We start from the raw sequence: 15858 nt of genomic DNA, 5'->3' as shown, positions 1-15858 counted from the left end.
CCACACCCTCACTAGATCATGTCTCTGGGAGGAGATCAAGGAGATTCTCTCTCGGGAGGGGCAGGTCTGAGAAAGATCCCCTCTAGATATGATACCCTAACTTTTCAGGAGATTAGACAATTGTGTACCTCCAGAAAGTTAAAACAGGGTGCAAACCCTACCCTCCTTCAGCTAGTACAGATCCTAGAGGAATATGATGCTCTTAGGGCCTCACAGGCTGGTACCCTAGGTACAGGGGATGGTCTACCCGCTACAGATGAGTCAGATAGGACTTCAGATGAGGAGGTAGACAGCCAGGGCCAAGTAGGAAGACTTAGCCAGGCTAACCTAAGCTTACATGGGAGTTTGCATGGGGTTCCCCTATACAGACCCCCAAGTGGGCTTAACCAGAGAAGCAGAAGAGACAGATCCCTTCAAGGGAATCCATCCACTCCCATGTCTCTAGCATCTCTAATGCCTCTTCTCACAGGGAAATGACTTCCCCCCAGAGAAAAGAGCATGAAGCCAGAATGAGGGAAGCTAATCTAAGGATTGAGAGGGAAGAACTTGCCCTTGCCAAGGAGAAGCTTGCTCTGGCTAGAGAGCAAAAGTTAAGTGGGTTAGAACCCACTAGTGGCAGCAATATCCCTAAGGATAGAGACAGGACCTATGATACTAGAAACCTGATCAAGATTGTCCCTCCCTACAAGTGTGGGGATGACATCCACAAATGGATAACTGCTTTGGAGAGGGCTTGCAAAGTACAGCAGGTACCCCAAAGTCAGTGGGCAGCTATCTTGTGGCTCTCCTTCTCTGAGAAAGGTAGAGACAAGCTCCTCACAGTTAGTGATGAGGATGCAGACTATTACACTGTCCTGAAGAGTGCTCTAATTGATGGGTTTGGCCTAACCACTGAACAATACAGGTTGTTGTTCAGGGATACCCAGAAGACACAGACTCGGGACTGGACTGACTTTGTAGATTGTGCCACTAAGGCTTTGGAAGGTTGGCTATTGGGAAGTAAGGTTAAGGACTATACAGGATTGTATAATTTGATCATGAGAGAACAAATCCTTAACAACTGTCAAAACCAGCTACTGCATCAACACCTGATTGATTCTGATCTGACTTCTCCCCAAGAATTGGGAAAGAAGGCAGATAGATGGGTCAGGACTAGAGTTAAGCAGAAAAACCAGAACCAGGGCGGTGATCAGAAAAAGGCAGACCAGAAGGGTAATGATCAGAAACAAAAAGACCAGAAGTCTTCACCAGGCCCCCAAAAGGCTCAGGGGGAGGGTGGTCCCAAAAAGGATAAAAAGAAAATGGCCAAAAGAAACCATGGTGCAACTATTGTAAGTCAAACTCACATTGGTTTAGTGAGTGCACCAAAAAGGATAAGCCCCCAGCCACCATTGCCCCTAAGGCAACTGTACCCCCTAGTTCAGCTGTAAGTGGTGGTTCCCAGCAAAAGGGTGTAGTAGGGTTAACCCTGGGAACTGAGGAGGATTCTGGCCTAGTCAGAATACCTACTCAGGCTGTTCTGATCTGTGATGGGGACATAGCTTTGTCCTCTACTGTAGGCCCCAGTAACCTGGGCAAGTACAGACAGACTCCTTTTATCAATGATAGGATGGCTCAGGCCTACAGGGACACTGGGGCTAGTGTCACAATGGTGACACCTGCCTTTGTGGACCCTGGACAGATCATACTAGGTGAGAACTACCTAGTGACCAACGCTAGCAATGCCACTACCTCCCATAGTGTGGCAATTGTTAACTTCTCCTGGGGAGGGGTAACTGGCCTCAAGAAAGTTGTTGTTAGTTCAGACCTTCCTGTGGGGTGTTTACTGGGCAATGATCTTGAAACTTCAGTTTGGTCTGAAGTGGAGTATAGGACCCATGCAGAAATGCTAGGGATAGATGCACATGTCCTTGCTGTGACCAGGTCACAGGCCAAAAAGTGCACCACTGAACAAGTGCTGGATCCTGAAACTATGGACCAGTCACAAACCAAGAGAAAGAGCAGTAGGGTAAATGCTGTGCCTTCCCCCCTGCCTCAGGCACTGGATCAGCCCTCACAGGAGGATGATTCTGAGAGCCCTGAAGGAACTGTCCAAGAAGAACTTGAACCTGATCAGGTTGAGTTTCTTGGGACAGGGGGACCTTCAAGGGCAGATCTGAGGCAGGCACAATTAGACTGCCCCTCTCTTGAACCCCTCAGACAGCAGGCTGCTGCTGAGGCTGCATGGAATGCTCAAGGTACCCATAGAGTGTATTGGGATGAAGGGCTGCTGTATTCAGAGGCTAGAGACCCCAAGCCTGGTGCATCCAGGAGGTTGGTCATACCACTGAAGTTCAGAGGCTTCCTTCTTACCTTGGCCCATGATATTCCCCTTGCAGGACACTTAGGCCAGAACAAGACTTGGGACAGGCTTGTCCCTCACTTTCACTGGCCCCATATGTCAGAAGATACCAAGGAGTTTTGTCGCTCCTGTGTCACCTGCCAAGCCAGTGGCAAATCAGGTGGCACCACAAAGGCCCCCCTCATACCACTACCTGTGGTGAGGGTTCCCTTTGAAAGAGTGGGCATAGATATTGTAGGACCAATGGACCCACAAACAGCATCTGGGCACAGATTCATACTGGTGATAGTGGACCATGCCACCCGGTATCCAGAAGCTATTCCCCTGAGGACCACAACAGCTCCTGTTGTGGCAAGGGCCCTACTTGGAGTATTCTCCAGAGTGGGCTTTCCAAAGGAGGTCATTTCTGACAGAGGTGCCAACTTCATGTCAGGATATTTGACTGCAATGTGGAAGGAGTGTGGTGTGAACTACAAGTTCACCACACCCTATCACCCACAGTGCAATGGGCTTGTTGAGAGATTCAACAAGACCCTAAAGGGAATGATAAAAGGTTTACCAGACAAGCTTAGGCGAAGATGGGACATCCTTTTACCCTGCCTTCTGTTTGCTTACAGAGAGGTCCCACAAAAGGGGGTTGGCTACAGCCCTTTTGAGCTTTTGTTTGAAGGGAAGGATGGGAGAGACCTCTCAGACAACCCAAACTTGATATAGTGGATTATGTACTTGGTCTCCGCTCCAGGATGGCAGAGTATATGAAGAAGGCTTCTAAAAACCTTGAGGCAAGCCAAGAACTCCAAAAAGCTTGGCATGACCAAAAGGCTGTGCTGACTGTTTACCAGCCAGGGCAGAAAGTGTGGGTGTTGGAGCCAGTGGCCCCAGCAGCACTCCAAGACAAATGGTCTGGACCCCACACTATTGTTGAGAAAAAGGGAGAAGTCACCTACTTGGTGGACCTTGGGACTCCCAGAAGCCCCCACAGGGTGCTTCATGTCAACAGATTGAAGGCATATGTTGACAGGGCAGACATGGGCTTACTCATGGCTACAGATGAGGGGCAGGAGGAAGAGAGTGACCCTCTCCCAGACCTGTTGACTCAGAACCATGATGATGGCTCAGTTGATGGTGTGGTCTTTTCTGACAGCCTCACTGTCCATCAGCAACAGGACTGCAGACAAGTTCTGCAATCCTACAGACATATGTTCTCTCTGACCCCAAGTCAGACAAACTGGTGCACCCATGAGGTGGACACGGGTGACAGTCTGCCTGTGAAGAGTAAAATCTACAGGCAACCTGACCATGTCAGGGACTGCATAAAAGTTGAGGTACAAAAGATGTTGGAGCTGGGAGTCAAGAACCTTCAGAGAGCCCTTGGGCTGGTCCTGTAGTCCTTGTGCCAAAACCTCACACCCAGGATGGTAAGAGAGAGATGAGGTTTTGCGTGGATTACAGAGGTCTCAATGCTGTCACTAGGACAGATGCCCATCCAATACCTAGGGCAGATGAGCTCATTGACAGACTGGCACCTGCTAAGTTTTTGAGCACATTTGACCTGACAGCAGGCTACTGGCAAATCAGACTAGCTGAGAATGCAAAGGCCAAAACTGCTTTCTCGACCCCAGGAGGACATTATCAATTTGTGGTAATGCCCTTTGGTCTGAAGAATGCACCTGCCACTTTCCAAAGGTTGGTGAATCAAGTCCTTACTGGGTTGGATGACTACTGTGCAGCTTATCTTGATGATATTGCTATCTTTAGCTCCACCTGGGAGGATCGCCTGGTCCACCTGAGGAATGTTTTCGAGGCCCTGCAAAAGGCAGGCCTCACTATCAAGGCCACTAAGTGCTAGATAGGGCAGAGCAAGGTTGTATACCTGGGCCACCTAGTTGGTGGGGGTCAGGTTCAACCACTGGAGAGCAAGATCCAGACCATAAAGGACTGGACTCCTCCAACTACCCAGACTCAGGTCAGAGCTTTCTTGGGCCTGACTGGGTACTACAGAACGTTTGTTAATAACTATGGGTCCATTGTGACACCACTTAATGACTTGACCTCCAAGAAAATGCCAAAGAAAGTTCAGTGGACAGTAAGCTGTCAAAAAGCATTTGATGACCTGAAGCAGGCCATGTGCAGTGCACCTATTCTGAAAAGTCCAGACTACTCCAAAGAGTTCATTGTCCAGACAGATGCTTCTGAGTTGGGTGTGGGAGCTGTACTTTCACAACTTAATATAGATGGTCAAGACCAGCCATTGCTTTTATAAGTAGAAGGCTGACCCCTAGAGAGAACGTTGGTCAGCTATTGAGAGGGAGGCCTTTGCTGTGGTTTGGGCCCTGAAGAAGCTGAGGCCATACTTGTTTGGCACTCACTTCAAGATTCAGACAGACCATAAGCCACTCTTGTGGCTAAATCAGATGAAGGGTGAAAATCCCAAACTTCTTAGGTGGTCCATTTCCCTACAGGGGATGGACTTCACAGTGGAACATAGACCTGGGACTGACCATGCCAATGCAGATGGACTCTCCAGATATTTCCACTTAGAACATGAAGACTCAACTGGTCAAGGTTAGTTTAATATCCCTAAGTTTGGGGGGGGGGGGGGGTTGTGTAGGAGAGTAGGGTCTGCTTTCTATGTTCACCCCCACTTTTTGCTTTTGCTTTACTGGTTTTTCGACTTAGATGTGGCTGTGGGCCTGCTAATCAGACCCACAGCCCTGCTGTTCTCTCTCTAAATTAATACCATGTACTTTAGGTGCATAACCCATTTGGATAGGGTCACCTTATTGGCCCCTGTACAGTGTACCTTAGGTACCCAGGGCATAGGTGTACCCTAGGCCTACCAGGGGCTGCAGCATGTATTATGCCCCCCTGGCCTGGCCTTCCATTATGACACAACTGGCTGATCACTCAGCTGGGGCAAGGTCGTGTAATCACCCCTTGCTTAGGTGTAGTATTCCTATACCTACCTTATATATAGACACATGTGTACCTGTCAGCCACTCCTATGGCAGGCCTTAACAATCCTGGAGGCAGAGTGCTTGGTAACATGTGAGACGGTGCTCTAGTATGAGCTGAGCCTGTCTGCAGCTTTCGGAACCATGTCCTTACAGCTGTTCTATGATATAGCCTACCATATACTCTTAAAGTGCCTTATAATCTTAAACGGTTATGGTAACTATGGTTTGGCTTTATCAAAACATGTCGTGTAAGGTGTCCAACACTTTGGAATAATACCCCCATCCCATTTCTGGGGATGAGGATATTATCCCTCCCTTCTAGAGGGAGAAGACATGTTGAAACCTACTTACCCGGTTAAAGTTAACCAGAGCCCCAGATTCACAAAATGGATGCTGCTGCCACGACACAAGTCTGACCTCCTGCTGCTGGGAGCAATCCCGGCACGGGAGGCTTGGACAATAGGTTTCCTGCCTTGGGAGGTGCGAGCACCACCCCAGACAGGCCTTAGTGTATTGGGGCAGGGAGGGATGAAAGAAACGAGACACTGCCTGGGGCACACAAGGTGTCCCATGCATAGTCCAGTTCAAACCGGTGCTGGGGCACTCCAGCCCTAGTCCTGGTGCGAAACTGGACAAAGGGAAGGGGGTGTAACCACCCCCTCCCAGGTCCCACCCATAAGGCGTGACCTAGCAGGCAACCCAGCCCCCCAGATTAGTATTAGTGTGGTAGTTGGGCCCCAGGAGATTAGATTATCCTGAACCTGCAACTTGAACAGAAACTCTGGACCTTCGACATTCGACGAAAGAAGAAGACTGAAGAATCTCCCTTGTGGCCAAGGAGTGGCTACCCTGTGGAAACAGGCACCATCAAGAGACTTACCCTTTGCTTTGCTGAAGTTCTACGAGGGACCGACTGCAGAGCCCGACCAGAGCCTTGACTTCCAGACTTCTCCGACCCTGATCCACATCCACAGCCGAGCTGAGATCCGTGGAGGCGACGAGAGACGTGGGACCGGCTACCTGGGAAAAGTGGCGAGTATCTTCCAGCGCAGCTTCTAAGGGACCCTCGAAGTTGTGCACCGGGGAATGAGAAGCCCCAACCCCAAGCACCATCTGCACCGAAGATCAGCCCCCCACACTCCACGAGTCCTGCGTGGGGCCCTTCTGCATTTCCCTGCTTGCCTCGTCTGTCCGGTTGCTTGCCCGTTGGCTAGCGGCCTTTGCGACGACACACCTTTGAATCTTCACTGCTGGTTTGGCTCCTCCAGACTGGCTCCCGCTCCTCTGCAAAAGAGAAGCACCCCAGACCTTCCTGGTCTGCACCAGAAGCAAGTCCTCCATTCTTCGTGGGTTCCGCTTGCCAAGGCTGGGTGAGTCCTAGTTCAACTTCGACGCCGCCGACAGCAAGAGCCTTCGTGGGACAGCTCGCCTCCTGGTCCTGGTCGTCCTCGACGTCTCCTGGTACCCGTGGCTGCTGCGACAAGCTTCACCTCTTCACCTGCAATCTTCACAACATCGCCTGGTTCCTTCCTGGTTCCATGTGGTCACTGGCTAGTGACCCAGACTCTGTCCCTTCTGCTTGCAGGTATCCTCTCTTCTTGATCCCAGCCTTGGAATCCACCGGACACTCTTCACTGACTGCCTGTCAGCAACTTTCCTTCAGGCATCCATAGAAGTCCACGACGAAACCCGATACAAGTTCACACCTATGCACCCGCAGCCCGTGGGTACTTCGGTGCTCACAAGGGTATTGACTATCCTAGGGTCTAGTTTCCGAGTCTCGACTTTCTAGCTATACCAGAAGTGTCCTAAAACTGCTTATTTCTAACTGCTAGTGATTCTATTGACTTTTACGCATTACGCGTGAGTGTTTCCACTCTGCACCTGAATCCCGTGGGCCTCCCACTTCCTAACTGTTGGTAGTGTAGTGTAGCCCCAGCGATTCCCTAGGCCTATTTCCGTGACAGTGGTCCTTATACCACTTCTTTAGTATATGGTTTGCGTGGCCCCTAGGGCCTAACTGTATTACTTACCTGTGTGACTTAATGTATGCTTAAATAAGACTGTGTTGTACTTACCTCGAATCTCATAAAGAGTGCTGAGGGTTTGACTAGAATAAATACACTTTATTTTATATATATATCTGTTGTGATGTCCTTTCATTTGGTATTCAAGGGATTATATATGGTATCACAGCTGGCTTCACATGCCATTCAGAGTTTAGCCTAAGACTGCTCTTGTCCATGCTACCACTAGGATAGCTGGTCTATAAGGTTGACTTTACAACCAATCACCATAAGGGTTGTTTGGACTGATATAAGGTGTACACTAGAACTAGTGACATCATACATCAGGCCAACTTCTCACATGGGAGGACAAAGTGTGTCTTTCGTCAACGGCCAGACAGTCGATCAAGTGATGGTTGAAGCCGAGGAATCTGCAGGTGGGAGTTCCTTTCCATCAGGAACCTCCATCGCAAACATTGATCACCGACGCATCGCTACAAGGTTGGGGTGCGCATCTGGGGACTCTACAAACTCAGGGGCTTTGGTCCAGCAGCGAACAGCTGTACCACATCAACATGCTAGAGCTCAGGGCAGTCCATCTCGCCCTCAAGGCGTTCCTACCCTCAATCAGGTCGAGTTCCATTTTAGTACAAACGGACAACACCACCACAATGTACTATATAAAGAAACAGGGAGGTACTCGTTCCAGGACACTCTCGCTGGAGGCTCAATCCCTGTGGCACTGGATTCTGGCAAGGAACATTTCCATAAAGGCGGTGCACCTGCCAGGCGAGCTCAACTTTCAAGCGGACGCACACAGTCGGCATTTTCAAGATCCAGAGGACTGGGTCCTCAACAACGAAGTGCTAGAGGACATTTTCGAGTAGTGGGGCCGGCCACAAAAAGACCTCTTCGCGGAAGAAAGCAACGCAAAATGCTGAGGCTTCGCCTCAAGATACCATCGACCAGGATCTCTGGGGAATGCCCTTTTGATCGACTGGTCAATGACATTTGTGTACGCTTTTCCTCCTCTTCCGTTAATCCCGAAAGTGGTGACCAAGCTGCAACACTCTGCCACCAAGATGATCCTAATAGCACCGGACTGGCCGAGGCAGTGGTGGTACCCAGATCTCCTTCACCTGTCGATCCGGCCGCACAAACGTCTGCCGTGCAGACCGGACTTGCTAACCAAGATGCAGGGGAGGATTTACCATCCCAACCTTCCCTCGCTGAGCTTAACAGCATGGCTCCTGAAGTCCTACAGTATGGCCATCTAAACCTTCCCCAGGAATGCATGACCATATTGAAGGAAGCTAGGAGGCCTTCTACAAGACACTCATATTCCTGTAAGTGGAAGTGATTTTATGTATGGTGTATTCAAAATCAGTATAACCCTACGAAATGTCAAGAGGAAGTGATTTTACCTTATCTACTTCACTTAGCCAGAGGGGGTTTGAAATTTTCTTCCATCAAAGTGCCCTATAGGCGCTCTCCATCTCAGCAGTCATTTTTTAAAATTCAAGTGGTAAAAGATTTTTTGCAGGGACTCAAAAAGGTTTACCCCCCAGTACGGCCTCCCTCACCTCATTGGGAGCTGAACATGGTTCTCTCAAAACTTATGAGTCCACCTTCCGAACCCATACGAGCTGAACATGGTTCTCTCAAAACTTATGAGTCCACCTTTTGAACCCATACATAAGGCTACATTACAACACCTTACGTGGAAAGCAGCCTTCTTGGTAGCTATCACCTCAGCACATAGGGTGAGTGAAATTCAGACCCTATGTTCAAAGGAACCCTACACGACTTTTCATCTTAATAGAGTAGTGATGAGGACTCATCCTTCTTTTTTACCAAAGGTGGTGTCTGATTTTCATGTAAATCAGACTATCTCGCTGCCAACTTTCTTTCCTAACCCTTCCTCGCCAGCTGAAAGGGCTTTGCATTCTTTGGATATTATGCGAGTTCTTAAATTCTACCTAGATAGAACTAAGGCTGTCAGAAAGTCTGACCAATTGTTTGTAAACTATGGTGCTGTCCGTACAGGTTTTGCAGCATCTAAACGTTCTATTGCCAGATGGATTGTGTCAAGCATTAAATTGGCTTACCAACTAGCTCAGAAACCGTTGTAGCCTCTACCTAAGGCACATTCGACAAGAGGGAAACCGGCTACTGCTGTGTTTCTCAATAATGTCCCACTCTCCGAGATCTGTAAAGCAGCTACTTGGAGATCGGTCCATACATTCACAAGACATTATTGTCTGGACTCGGACACCAGAGCAGACACTCAAGTAGGACGTAGTATGCAGCACGGTACTCCATTCGATGTGGGCTTGACACCATTGACTCGCTAGGTAGGGCGATTGCGACGACGGTGGCGATTCGTCGCCACGCCTGGCTGAGATCCACAAATTTCTCCGGGGATGTCCAGAGCACACTCATGGACATGCCCTTCGATGGCCGTCGCCTTTTTGGCGACAAAGCGGATAGTACGCTGGAGCGCTTTAAGACTCCAGGGCTACGGCCAAGTCCTTGGGCCTCTCGTCCCCGCACCCGCAAACTTCTGCTTTTCGCCCCTTTCGTGGCCTGCTCCACTGGCATACCATCACGTCGGACAGGAGGGTGCTGCAAATCTTCTGAAGGGGCTACTCCCTCCCCTTCGAGGCGACCCCTCCAGCCATGCCACCGCAGTACCACCGCATATCGGGGGATCACTTGCAACTTCTGCAGGAGGAAGTTATAGCCATCTTGGCCAAGGGGGCCATTGAGCGCGTTCCTGGCCCAGAAGTAGGTCAGGGTTGTTACTCCCACTACTTTCTGGTTCCCAAGAAGGGCAAAGTGGGCCTACGCCCTATCTTGGACCACAGGAGCGTCAACGCCTTCCTCCGGAAGGAGAAGTTCAAGATGCTCAGGTTCTGGCTGCCCTAGACCCTGGAGATTGGATGGTAGCGTTGGACTTGCAGGACGCGTATTTCCACATCCCTGTCCTGTCGGCCCACCGGCGTTACCTGCGGTTCACGGTAGGCCAAGAGAACTTTCAGTTTACTGTGCTCCCCTTCGGCCTCACCAGTGCCCCTCGGGTGTTCACGAAAGTGATGGCGGTGATCGCATCTCATCTGCGCAGATTAGGGGTTCCAGTCTTCCCCTATCTCAACGAATGGTTGTTGAAGGCGGGCTTGCCCCAGGCAGTTGTCTCCCACCTCCAGACTACGGCGACCTCCTGCATTTGCTGGGGTTCTCCATCAATGTGCCGAAGTCGCATCTGAGTCCCTCCCAGAAGCTTCTTTTCATTGGAGCGGTTCGGGACTCGAGTTGTTTCGGGTCTATCCTCCAGAACAGCGGGTTCGGGATATTCAGGCTCTGATTCCGATCTTTTAGCCTTTATCCCGAGTTTCGGTCAGGATGGTCCTGCGGCTGCTGGATCTAATGGCCTCCTGCATCCTGCTGGTACATCACGCCAGGTGGCGGATGCGGGCTCTGCAGTGGGACCTGAAGTTCCAGTGGGCTCAACATCGGGGCAACCTGTCCGACCACGTCCTGATCTCGGAGGGCACTGCAAGACAGTTGCAGTGGTGGCTCACGGACCGTGATTGGGTCAGTGGCAGGTCCCTCTCCCTACCCCAACCGGAGCACGTAGTGGTGACGGATGCATTCCTCCTGGGATGGGGGGGCCACATGGGAGAGGCAGAGATCAAAGGCCTCTGGTCTCCGGCGGAGTACCGGCTCCATATCAACCTATTGGAGCTGCGGGCGATCCGGTTTGCACTGAAGGCATTCCTTCCCTCTGTACGGGGAAGTGTAGTGCAGGTGTTCACGGACAACACTACCGCCATGTGGTATTGCAACAAAGAGGGCGGGGTGGGGTTGTGGACCCTTTGTCCGGAGGCTCTGCGCCTCTGGACATGGCTGGAACATCAGGGCATCACCCTTGTGGTTCAACTACTGGCGGGCTCTCTGAACACCAGGGCGGACGAACTCAGCCGCCGGTGCATAATGGATCACGAATGGCGTCTGAACTCGGACGTGGCGCAAGACCTCTTTCAGCGATGGGGAGAGCCTTGGTTAGATCTATTCGCCACCGACGAGAACGCGCAATGTCATCCGTTCTGCGCGTTGGAGTTTCCAAGGCGGCACTCGCTCAGAGACGCTTTTCGACGCGAATGGAGTTGCGGTCTCTTGTACGCCTTTCCGCCTATACCACATCTGCCCAGAGTGCTGAAGAAGATCAGGCGCGACCGGGCTCAACTCATCCTGTGGCTCCGGATTGGGCACGAAGATACTGGTATCCCGAGCTACTCAGTCTGTCAATCGATCCCCCGATTCGACTGCCTCTTCAGGAGGACCTTCTGTCGCAGCGCAGGGGACAGTCCTCCACCCGAACCTGTCCAGCCTCCACCTCCATGCGTGGAGATTGATCGGCGACAGTTGTTGCCATTTGATTTGCCTCCTGAAGTCTGTTATGTCATTCTGGCAGCCAGGCGTCCCTCCACTAAAACGGTATACGCCTGCAGGTGGGACAAATTTGTGGCATGGTGCACAGCAAAGGCTGTGGATCCCCTTTCCGCCCCTCTTTCTGAAGTTCTCCTCTTTCTTCTTTCCCTGGCACAGCAGGGCTCTGCTCTGGGCACCCTCAAGGGATAACTTTCAGCTGTTTCTGCCTTCTTACGGCTTCCTGATCAGCCTTCTCTTTTCAAGTCCCTTGTTGTTTCTAGATTCTTTAAAGGCATTACTCACATGTTTCCTCCTGTCCCTTTCGAAATGCCTCAGTGGGACTTGAACCTGGTGTTAACCTATCTGATGTGCGCTCCTTTGGAGCCACTTCATAATTGTCCTCTTCGTCTTCTGACTCTTAAGACTGCTTTCCTGGTTGCCATCACCTCTGCCAGAAGAGTGAGTGAGCTCCAGGCTCTTTTTTCTAAACCTCCTTTCCTCTCTGTCTATCCGGACAAGGTTGTTCTCAGGACTCGACCTTCCTTTCTCCCTAAGGTGGTGACTGCCTTTCACATCGGCCAGTCTGTTACATTGCCCACCTTCTTTCCCCCTCCGCATCCCTCGAAAGAGGAAGAGAGGCTCCATCGTCTGGACCCAAAACGTGCGCTCTCCTTCTATCTGGACCGCACGAAACAGTTCCGGGTGGACGATCAACTCTTCGTTGGCTACATGGGCGCTAAGAAGGGGCGGGCGGTGCACAAGCGATCCATCTCTCGGTAGGTCGGTTTGTGCATTAAGGCCTGTTATTCCTTGGCTAAGAAGGAACCTCCTGTGGGGCTGAGGGCCCATTCCACTTGGGCCACAACGGCTACTACTGCCCTGCGGCGGGGAGTTCCTCTGCGGGATATTTGTCAGGCAGCAACGTGGGCCTCGCTGCACACGTTTGCCAAGCATTACTGTCTGGACAGCCAAGTCCAGAGAGACGGCTTCTTTGGCCGTTCTGTTCTCAAGGACTTCCTGGTGTGATCTTGGTTCGCAGACCCACCACCGGGGTTGGTATTGCTGGGGTATCTATTCTAAGGTAAGGAATCTAACTAACGTGTTACTTTCAGATGAACAAGTTACTTACCTTCGGTAACGATATATCTGTAAGAAACATTAGTTAGTTAGATTCCTTACCGCCCCACCCATCCTCCCCGTTCTGCGAACTGATATCTAGGGTTAAGGTCATCCCTTTCAGGGCCCTAGTTTCATGGCACCAATGTCGGTTTCTTGCGTGGCTCTGCGTTCCTGGCGCGGAAACTATGTACAAGAACTGACGTCAGCGCGCGAGGGCGGCGTCTAAGTACTCCGACGACGTCATCCCGGCGCCGACGACGGACGCGAAGCCACAGACGACGCCTAGCGACGCGCAAGGGTATTGCTGACCAAAAATCTTTCCAGATCCAGCCTGATGCCTGGGGATATTCTAAGGTAAGGAATCTTAACTATCTAATGTTTCTTACAGATATATCGTTACCATAGGTAAGTAACTTGTTCATTAATGACACTAAAATTGTTTTTTACTATGTTATGTAATTTAAAATATAGTATTCAATTAAAGGTCAATATATAGGGCCGATCCTAAACAAAGGAATAGAACTTTAATACCCAATCTTAATTTTAGTTAGTAATGCTAATACTAAAACACTATCCACCCAATCTCCAATACAACCGACAACAGATCTTAAAAAACAACATTGTTAAAAAATACAAATTCATGAACCCCAATATAAAATCTTAATTGTTTTAAATGTAATTTTAGTATATTGAAATAAAATAAATGTATTATTTAAAACTACTTTAAATTCAAACACTGGCCACTAAATTCTCCATTCAACCCCACAGCCCATTTAAAGTATACAGTAAAAATACAAGTATATAAACCTAAATAAAATTATTTACAAATATTTATGTTTATTAATTGTATGTTAGGTAAGCTAGGAAATAAAACATTACCCACCACGTCCCCCAGTTAACCCCACAACCCATCCAATAAAATTATTGAATTATTTTTGGAAAGCCACAAATTAAATAAACCCAAAATTATTAAATTACCCTGTAAATAAATATTTAGGTGCCGATTCCGATCCGTTAAAAAAATTTGCCGTTCGACTCGTATACGTATTTTTTTCCATACGAATCGTACAAGTCACGTCCGACCCGTGAAGTATGATTCGTACGGGAAAAAGTACATACGGATCGGCCCGATCCATACGAATCGTAGCGGGAAAAGTTGGACGAGACGTACCCGGACACTTTTCAGTACGATTCGTAAAAGCACAGTCCGAGCGTACAAGTACGATCCGGACCGGCTATCCGATTTATGAATCGTACGGAAAACGTCCCGTACATGGGGAATGACTCTACCCGCTACGAAGCGAAGTTTGTACGACTCGTTGCCCGGGAAAAGTTGTTCCCGGGGTACAAGTCGTACAGGCCCCCACCACCTGCGTCTGTACGCACCGTACCCCACCCCCTATGTATGCACCGTACACCCCCCCGTATGTACGCACCATACACCCCCGTATGTACACACCGTACACCCCCGTATGTACGCACCGTACACCCCCCGTATGTATGCACCGTACCCCCATGTATGCACCGTACACCCCCGTATGTATGCACCATACACCCCCCGTATGTACGCACCGTACACCCCCGTATGTACGCACCATACACCCCCCGTATGTATGCACCGTACCCCCTATGTATGCACCGTACACCCCCGTATGTACGAACCGTACACCCCCGTATGTACGCACCGTACACCCCCGTATGTACATGGGGGTACGGTGCATACATACGGGGGGTGTACGGTGCGTACATACGGGGGGGTGTACGGTGCGTACATTCGGGGGTGTATGGTGCGTACATACGGGGGGTGTACGGTGCGTACATACGGGGGTACGGTGCATACATACGGGGGTACGTTGCGTACATACGGGGGGTGTACGGTGCGTACATATTGGGGTGTACAGTGCGTACATACGGGGGTGTACGGTGCGTACATACGGGGGGCCTGTACGACTCGTACCCCTGGGGACTCAGCTTTTACGGCTGTTATTGGCTCCCGTAAAAAAAGAGCCTTACGGAGTGCCGTTGGGACGGATCGTACTTGCTGGTCCGTAGAAGCTGCTTACATACGTACGGACGTCGCGAACAGGCTGTTCCGGATCAGATTCGTAGGTTTTTTTACCCGTATGGTCTTTTGTACGATTCGTACGAAAATAGGCTTTCTGTACGAATCGTACTTCCTGGGTTGTGCGGACAGTTTACCGGGTACGAGTCGTACAGAGAAAACGCTCCGTACGACGATTCGTAGGGTCTTTTTACAGGATCGGAATCGGCACCTATATAAATACAAAATCTAACATGTACAATGATATACTTAAATGTAATTTAATGATAAATTATTTAAATGTTAGACACTACTCACCCAAGCTCCTAAAATAACTCACAACCCACAAAAAATAAAATATCAGAAAGAAATAAAATAATTTAAAAAACTTTAAAAGAAAATATCTAACAATATATCAAAACACACACAAGAATATCAATGAAAACTATATTAAATACTTCAATATTTTAGTACACTGTATTTTAACATCAACCTTTGCATGTCAGCAGGCGGGAAAGGTTTGGGCTGCAGCAGAGACCATGCAATCCTTCTCAGGACTGTGAGAAGAGGAGGGTTTGGGTGGTTATCTGGTAAAACTAGGCATGGTGTTCCAGGATCACTATTCCTGGGTGCAGAAATGCTGGACCCTTGAATTAGCCAGTGCAGTATCCTACCACTGTGTACTACGTTTCTTGTCTGTGCTTCACCTTTTTTGCAGAAGAAAGAGTCAAAATATGATTGTGACTGCTCAGCAATTCAGCAAATCCTTAGCATAGTAACTTTATTCATTTATCAGTTCTTAATAATGTACAGGAAAATATGCTTCTCCCTATAGCAGCGGAGACACCAACATAGTTAAGACACAAAAATGAAAGTGATACCTCAGGTGTTACTCCAGCTGTGTAGACTGCAAAACTTTACAGAGGAATCATATAGCAGACAAACCCATTACAGGTTCGGATG

General features: G+C 49.5%; 1 protein-coding gene across 1 annotated transcript in view; it reads left to right on the top strand.

Annotated features, from left to right (window-relative positions):
* EFCAB8 (EF-hand calcium binding domain 8) overlaps window positions 1-15858 on the top strand; it is a 3172177-nt gene that overhangs the window by 3037839 nt on the left and 118480 nt on the right. The gene's annotated exons all lie outside the window — the stretch shown is intronic.

The sequence above is a fragment of the Triturus cristatus genome, chromosome 7 (assembly GCF_964204655.1).
Source record: "Triturus cristatus chromosome 7, aTriCri1.1, whole genome shotgun sequence".
Classification (NCBI taxonomy): Eukaryota; Metazoa; Chordata; class Amphibia; order Caudata; family Salamandridae; genus Triturus; species Triturus cristatus.
This window is presented reverse-complemented; position numbering and strand designations above follow the sequence as displayed.